The following is a 9,355-nucleotide window of genomic DNA, read 5'->3' on the forward strand; positions in this document are numbered from 1 at the left end:
TGTGTGTGTGTGTGTGTGTGTGTGTGTGTGTGTGTGTCACTTGGGTTGATTGTTGACCAGCATTGTAGTTGATGATCATGGTCACAAAAAAATCGTCAGTTGTGGTCGGATTGTTTAGATTAAATTATTGTTGGTTAGCTAAAATTTATTTAGTTTGAGTTGTTAGTTGATAGTTTATCTATCTTATAGTTGGTTTGCAGTGTTGGTAATTGATGAACATAGCCAAGGCTACTTATTTGCATAATTGTTTTTGTGGCGATAAATCATACTTTGTATTTGGTCTTACTGTAGTGTAAGTTGATTTGTGTTTCCAACCAACATGTTGTTTGTATCTGAATCAGGCTCCATGCCTGTGTATTTTGGTGATTCAATATTTTTAGTGAATGTCTGTCTGCTATTTTTGATTTGGTAGAAAAATGGGGATTTATTAAAATATAACAAATAAGCTTTCTAGTTATATTCTACGCTATTAAAATCCTACCAATTTTAAAATCCCCTTAAAAACACCATCTAATGAATAGAGAGATGCAAACAATGCTTATGATCTTCCTGTTGTGTGCTCTCTGTCAGGATCTGTATTTTTTCCTTGTCTGTCAGAGAAAATAGGTAGCCTACATTGCAGTCCATAAAAAACAACCAAGTTAAGATAGTTAGCTTGTAAGCTTCTTATCAAACTAATAAAAGAGTAAAATGAGTAAAGCAAAACAATAAGGAATTAATTGTATTAACAATATAAGGGAAAGATGCCCAAAGCCATTTTAGCTAACTCTCTGTCTTCCTGACACAAGACTGGTCATGTCTAATCGATCTATTTCTTCCTACCAGTAACTCGTCTTCATTTGCATCTAGAAATATTTTCTTTTTAAAGAATTCTAAACAGTGTTGTACCAGTATAAAAATATGCTGTTTGTTGTTTTACATAAAATATTCGCTGATCTATAGCTAAGTAGCATTTTAATATTTAGGTGTTTAGCAGAAAAAACTAAACACATGGAAATCCAGGATTTACTGTGCTAAATAAAAATGCCTCAATTAAATTTAAATTCCATGTCAATTGTGTACATAATGTATACATAATCTAAAATTAAATAATCAATATTTTTGATTTCCATGCTTGCAAATGCACCAATTCAATTGTATTTATAGTATCAAATCATTACAAAAGTTATCTTGAGACACTTTACAGATAGAGTAGGTCTAGACCACACTCTATAATTTACAAAGCCCCATCAATTCTGGTAATTCCCCCATTAGTCCCACCATTAGTCAAAATAAAAACTGCCATGGAAACATGATTTTAAAAGGGACTTTTTAATTTGCATTTTCAAATTGGCAGATATGGTAATTATCTCATCATCTCAAACGTTATGTGATACCTCCTTATTGATGTGGTTGCAGTGCTGTATACTTTTTGCTTTCAGACTTCATCGGTGGAAAGCAATTCCATGAAAGAGAGTGTAAAGTGCTCTTTACCTGTATGTAACCTTATGTGGCAACACTGGTAACTAGGTGATGACTGCAGCTCATTATCATTTGCAGCCAACAGCATTAATTCAACAATCATAAATAACTCCAGTACTTGAAGCTCTGATTGCAACTGTACATTCAGCCAATCAAAAACGTGCTAAAACAAGTTCCGTCATTCTTGAATTGAGCGCCACCACTGTTCCTCTGAGGTGCATGTCTGATCACATACTGTAGTAAGTCTTTCTTCTGTATTTTTTGTATACTGATGATTCAGCTAAACATCAACATACAGTCCATTTCTACACATTATTCAAGATGAATATTTGGCAATTTTGACAATGAGCCTTAAAACATTATTAGTGTGACAAATATATTGGTGTACAGTTAAAAAATAACCTTCATTATTTGATGTACAGACAACTATCACTGAATTGCTTTAATACTGAAGAAAACTTTAAAACATGAAGATTCTCAGGCAAGTTCTGGAGTTAAAAGGAGTACCTTTGGTTTTTCTGTGATTTGGAAGTGGATTTATGGACATTTAGTTTCAGATATAGGCTAATGATATAGGCCTACTCGGAAAAAAAAGCATGTGAATCATGTCTGCATAAACACGTCACCCACAAACACATGCAAAATTGACTTATTAATTATTTAGTTTTATTATTGAATTTTAAAATCATAACATTCATGAATGCTGTCTAATGTACAATAAAAGTTCACAGGGATGACTTCCACCTACAAAGGGAGAGAGTGACGACACCTCTGAGTTATTGGGCAGAGATTATCGGACGGATTTGCTTGTGAGAGAACCTGCATGGAATAGTAAGAAAGGCGCTGCTCCTGCGGAGGAGTTTATGCAAATTTTGCTATGATAATGACTGACCTGAAAAGAAGAGCAGAGGAGGCATTATGATGTGTCAGCACCTTTGTGTCTGTCCTACAAATGGAGGGGAAGCAGAGTTTAGTTATGGTACAATTTTAGTTTTTTGTTCCAGCTACATAATATAATTTTGAAATTGTTCAAAAGCATTTAAAAATGACAGTTGAATCCCAGAGGAGAAGTCAGGCAATATACATATCATATTTATGTCACATTTTGTTGGACCTCTAAAGGAGACAAAAAAGAAGTTTAAGGCCCCAGCCCTTCATTTCAGAGGGACTGCCATGTGCCAACACAGAGGGCTCTGGCAAAAAAAACACATGCTCGTTTGGCAGAAATATTGGACCTTGCTCAACTTTTTCTATTTGTAATTCAACATCATCCAGCATGGTGCTGTGTTGGCCAATCACGTAAGTGCAAGTGAACATTCCTGGCACCTTACTTTGTATCATGGTTGATTGTATTGCTGTATTTCTACTGTTAACTTGATAACGTAAAGAGATATTTTTCTGATTTTAAAACCAGCTCTGTGTCATGACAGTGTGTGCAGATGAACAGGACTTAAAAGGACTTAAATGGTTAATCTGCACTGCCACATTGCAGCAGGGATGACTACAGAGTTATAAAATTCCATCTCTTAGTTTTAATCAGTTAAAACTGCAGTGTTTTGTGGTCTGAGTAGGGCTGGGCGATACAACCGTCTCAAATTGTGGAATTGCAATAAAATTCAGGTTGGGAACGATGACATACTTTGGACATATTTCACTTGATATGGATAGATCTAACAGCCCATTACACAGCAGAAATAAACGCCATTCCATTTCAAAAGGTGGCGGTAATGAGCACCAAACGTTGTTTGCCAACTGCCAAAAAACATCAATAGTAGATGAAGAAAGGCATCCTCTAAAATAAGCACAAAGTGCAATGAAATAGTCCTAGTTAACCAACAGTTAAGTATCCTACATGGCTTGTTGCTGGTTTGGTGCAGACAAAAATGGAAATTAGTAATCCAAGAAATAATACAAAAAGGTGTGCAAGAGAGCATACTAGCCCTTTAAACTATGCATATTTGCTCTGAGGGTGATGTGTTTAAGCAAGCAGAATTACAGATTTTCAGAGGTTTATATTCATATGCATTTACCATTAAATAATTCCTTAGCTGTAGTGGTTTTAATCTGAGATATCTCAGGTTTTTACCTCTCTCTTTCTCTATACTTTTCTGCCTGACTATATTAAAGGGAAATATGGATCAGTGTGGAATCGTTATAAATTGCAAAATGTCTTCCACTGTCTACACAAAGAACTTGGGGCCATATTTCATTAAAGCCAATGATGCCTATGAGCTTGCACAGCAAATCCAAAAATGAGGCAGAAGTAAATCCATGCAGCTCACCAAGTAACGGAAATTGTACGGTGGAACCAGAATATTGAATGTGTACTTAAAAGTAAAACATAGTGCATCAGTAACTTGCCAATTCCATTATGCAAAGGCCCTAAGCTGCCGCTTCACAACCAAGTCATCATTCAGTTAAGAATGTGTTGTATTTTGCATGTTCAGAAATGTGACATTTGTACATAGAAGCACATGCAGCACAAAATGATACCACTGTAGTTGTAACACGTTTCAATGTGATCCTGAGACATACTGTATAGCCTAATGTATGTGAATATAATGCAGGCATAATGGTCAACATTTTATTTTAGCTTGTTAGCATTCTAATGTTTGTTGGTTAGCACTAAGCACCAAGAACAAGTGAGGCTAATGGGAATGTAACTAGTTTGACAGGTATTTGAAAATGTTTGAGTTGTTGGTGACGCAAGATGAAAATTAAATGACTTTCCACCATGAATAGAATTCATCCTGAGGGGAACATGAATCTATGGGCGTGCGTGTGTTGTAACTGTGGATTTATTGTGAGAAAATAAAAGCAGGCTGTACTCCATACCAAGGTAAAGTAAATTAGAATTGTGTCTACCGTTACCAAACATTTTACAATGCACTACTGGTTTAAGAGAGAAAAATAAAAGTTGTAATTTCATCAATAAAATTATTCAAAATGTCATTTGTCTGAAATGGGCGGCAAGACCCGTATAATTCAGTTTAGACACTTGCCAGTAATATCTGTTTACCTGATAGCGTCTATTGATTGTCTGGAAAAGACAGAAAACAGCAGTATAATAAATCAAGGCCTCTTATTGCTTTGGGATATGAAACACCATGATATGACTTCATTACAGTAAAAGGAAAGTTGAAACTAAAGCAGCACGGTTGATATTGGCTTTAGCTGTAGCTATTTTTGAATTTTTCTTACTATATGATTTGTTTGAGTCTATTGAGACAAGAAGGGACACACTATGAGGAGAAAAATGCCCACCCATGGCCATGCTTTTGTTTTTAGATGTCAGTCAAGTCAAACATTCTGCAGAAAGTGTACAACGCTCCCACTTAGTAAGTAAGGGTATGAAATCAAGTGTCAATAGAATAGATAATGTAGGCTAAATCCTGAACAATAGCCTCACAGAGCTGCTAGCGTGGCTATAGACGTAAAGTCTTGTTATAGTTTCAAGCATATCGTAATTATGACATCTAAAATTGATATGAATCACAAAGTAATGACAGAAAACTACACATGGCCTAGATTAACTGTTACACACACACACATATATATATATATATATACATATGCAGATATTCATAATAAATGTTTACATGTACTGACCTGTGTCAGCAGCTTTCTAAATTGTGAGAAAACAAGTTGGCCTAGCAGTAGCAATATGAATGGCCTGGTATTTCTTTAAATAGCCCTCAGGAAATGTAGATGTTTTATGCCATAAAAAGTAATCAAGATAGATTATTTTTCAAATACTCATGAATAAAAGCAGTACTAGTTATTTTGACAGTATGAGAGAAAGCATCACTACCTCAGCTTTGTGCAAACATAAATTGCAAGCCAGCCTGCGACCACATTAAGCCCCATACAATTCCCTCTGAATGATAACAAGTAAATCAGGAATTCAGCCTGCAGCACCATCCATCGCTTACTTCAAAGTCTTCAAAACTTTCAAAAACAGCTTACTGTGGTGTGGAAGTTTGAAGCTCCTGCTAGTCCTAAATGCATTCCACAGTCATAAGGTACACGGTAAGGATAAAACCCATAACTCTTTCTTTGAAGAGCAACAATTAATAATTGATTTTAAATGCTAATGCAAATGTGCATCACACAAATGTAAGTGACCAGAATAGACACACATTTTTGACCCGCTACACTAACCTTGATTGATAGATTTTTTTTTTTTTGACCACTTAAATATGAAATATGTAACAGTAGTCTTACATTAAAATACTTAAATAGTCAGGGATGAAACAACAAAGCCCAAAGACGTATTTCCATTGTGGTCCCTATAAAGGGCAGGGGGAGAGGTGTAAGTAAAAATGAAATTTCTGGACAAAAAAAACAGAAATACTCACATCTACATTGCCTCAATTTTTTGTTTTCATGTTATGACCTTTATTATTATTATTATTATTATTATTATTAGTATTATGAAGTAGCATGTCCCAGAAATACGGAATAGCCTGTGCTCAGGATGCATTATTTTGAACTCGTCATGACTATCAAGTTCATCATATATTTCCATGCATCATACTGAGAAACAGTTTCAAGAATAGCTAACTGTGTGTGTGTGTGTGTGTGTGTGTGTGTGTGTGTGTGTGTGTGTGTGTGTGTGTGTGGTGTGTGGTGGTGTGTGGCGCCTGCGCGCGTGCGTGCGTGCGTGCGTGCGTGCGCGCTTTGACGTCTAATATCAATGCAACAAATAAATATACAGTACACATTCAGATGGTTCTGTCCAGCTTTGGACTGAATATAAATGCATTTAAATGTATCAAAAGGTTTAATGTTGATATAAAAGGTTGAATTTTATTGGCAGACTAATAATAGTTTTGAGTCACACAGCTCTTTGCACCAAGGAGCATCAGAATTCAAAAGAAAATGGGCAAGGAGCTCACAGTGGAAGCAAAGAGCCATTATAAAGCCATTTGCCAGACTGCTCCCTGCACAGTAGCAGGGTAATGAACAAGGCTCAGCTGAAGAGCTCACACTCTGAAGAGTGCTACATTTACTACTTCCATTATGACAGGTCGAAAAACAAAGGATTACCTAAGATTCAGCAGGGACAGACTTATTATACGTAATACAACGTAAAGTGAAAAAGCATCATCAACTTCTACAACAGCAAGCCTAAAGCAAAAAATAGGTGGTTTTCAGAGCTGTTCAGTCTAGTTAAAGTATGTCTGTGTTTAGGCAATTATTAATACTTAGTTAAGATTAAGAAAAAGAAACCAATATTGACTGTTTGTAGCAGACGGGATCCAAATCTCAGTATTTTGGGTCAAATTCTTTATACGATCAACCATCAACCCTAGCCTCCTTTGTGTAACTTGTCTCCATGCTTTTTGAATTTTAGGTAGGTCACACTATTTCTCTCTTTGGTAATTAAAAAGGAACTAACTATTCCAACGCTATATTCAAGAAATGCTGTTCTCAATGTTAACCAGTCAGTTGTGGATGCTGAAATTAGATTTCAAGCTTACTTTAGCAAACTCTCTCTAAAAGCTCTCTGTTATCTAAATAGTATGAAGTCAAACAAATGTTCTCATACTCCACTCAAAAAGCTCTGATTATTTGTGTAATGCACTTCTTGTCTCACTGGCAACAACACTCTTTAGCAATCTAGAAATCTGGCAGTGACCTTTTTAATTTTTTTTACAAAGTAACCATGCAGTTTCCATCTGTTTCTTATCCTCATAAAAAAGTACAATATTCTTGAAAAATGCATGCACAATCCACACACAGACATGTACTTGTCTCCCTCCTAGCAGGGGCCTGCCTCTGTCCTGGTAATAAACCTATACAACTTGTCTTGAATGTGTTCTCAAACGTGTTCTAATATGTTCCCCCTAGCTCTGTTGGTGTGTACATCTGTGGAAGATGCAGAGTTTCCCCGCCCTCATCCCACTGCCAGCTGTTTTAGAGCCCACAGCAACCATAAAGGTTAATTTCCCTCATTTTACATTTCAATCTTTCACCCATCCTTAGTTTTACTTTTGTCTAATGTAGAAACCCCGACATGATGGCATGATGCTCACTCCAGGGATTTTACGGTATCAAAATTAGGCAAATGTGGCATATCAACCATTACTTCCTGAACTGTGATTTATATATTTATTCATTTTATTTTTTAAAGAAAAATAAAGTTAGGCTTGCGACAGGTCTTACAAAGCCATTTTAGCATTGACTATGACTTAGATAACCTTATATCGCTATTATTTAAAAAAAGTGATTTGGTAATTAAAAATGACTTAAACAATGGAAAACTCTTTTTGGAAGTCAGATATTATGTAAATGTAACAAAGACATCGTTTTATAGGCCCCTCATGTGCTCCACAAATACCACCAAAAGCAAATGTTTTTTTCAGTGTGATGCTTAAAATGTTCATTGATTTGCAAAAATATAAGAGCACACTTTTCCCCCCTCACTCATTCTTAGAGAAGGATTCTTTCAACACTGTGTTGGAGGCTTTATTTTGTGGTGTTGGACCGTTTCTGCTGTTGCAATTAAAGTTGTTCTTCCAAGTTTGAAACACTTCAACTAAGGCCACGTCCAAACCTTAGCATTGCATTTGAAAAAGGCGGCTCTTATTCACTTCAACAAGACCGCTATGTTATGACCACTGTGATATTTCGCACAAAGGAAATGAAAGACTGCATCAATCTATAGTATGCTAAAGCTTTACATTTATAAAGTTGTTTTTTTTGCAATCAAATTTTTATTCATATGTTAAACAGATAAGCAAAAGTGCAAAACATGGATGACAATATACAGAAAAGTATATTTTTTTCCCACAATCCTTCCTTGCCATCAAATGTTCCACTCTAAAACAAATAGAGGAAATATGGGAAGGAGGGAGACACAACAGCGAGAACTGTCAAAGTTATAAAGATCCATAACTTATATTTACTACTGGAAAATTAGATACAATTTGTCTTTAATTCATTTATTCAACTCTATGAAAACCGCAGTTTGAAGTACGGGATTTTGCTGATTCATATAATTGGGATCAGGGACAAAAAAGGTATTTTGCAATGGAGCAGTGTCTATTTAAAACACGATCAGTTCCCAATCCTCTGTTTTCAGTATGCAAACCCTGGCCTCCAGTGTCGATATGCTTTGTTTGCATCCATCGTCTTGACTTACACACACTTTCTATTTTGTTGTATGATATGACATCTTTCATTGTACCTAAATGGTACAAACATAAATCACTATTGGAATGTTTTTTGCACATAAAAATAATACACAGGAGAGGTTTGTGTTAGAATATAACAAAAAATGTGCATGGCAAGCACTAAGCGCAGTCAAGTCTCTGGTTCAGATGGGAATGCATTGTTGGATCCGTGGCATTGATCCCATTTTGGTTCCTATTACATCTGTGGGTGCTGGGTATGGCTTGGCTGTTTTTTTTGTTTGTGTGTTTGTTTGTTTGTGCGTGTGTTTTCACTAAGCCTAGTGTATGTATGAAACCAACTGTTTAGAAATGTTAAAAAAAGAAAAAAAGAAACAATTTCAGTGTACGAGGAAAAACACAGTCAAAAGTCACATGTACTGGGAGGTCGTGGGAAGGTCCAGTTACACTGGTACACAATCCATGCAATTAAACAGAAATGAGAAAATAAAATCAATGCAGATCACTTACACTGTGGTGACAAAAGACTCAACAGGGAGAACACAAGACCTAAATCTTAATTAGCGAGAATATTGATGTTGCAGCACAAAGGGCAATCCAATGTAGGTGTACAATGTGCTCAAATGAAAGTACCAAACATGTTTTACAGTTCATGGTTCTGAAGTAAACAGGAAGAAACTTTACTGTGCGTGTTAAAATCTAATATGAAGCATCGTATTCAGTCTGCCTCAAGTTGTAATTGAAAATTAAATGGTGAC

Source organism: Etheostoma spectabile, chromosome 1, assembly GCF_008692095.1.
Source record: "Etheostoma spectabile isolate EspeVRDwgs_2016 chromosome 1, UIUC_Espe_1.0, whole genome shotgun sequence".
Classification (NCBI taxonomy): domain Eukaryota; kingdom Metazoa; phylum Chordata; class Actinopteri; order Perciformes; family Percidae; genus Etheostoma; species Etheostoma spectabile.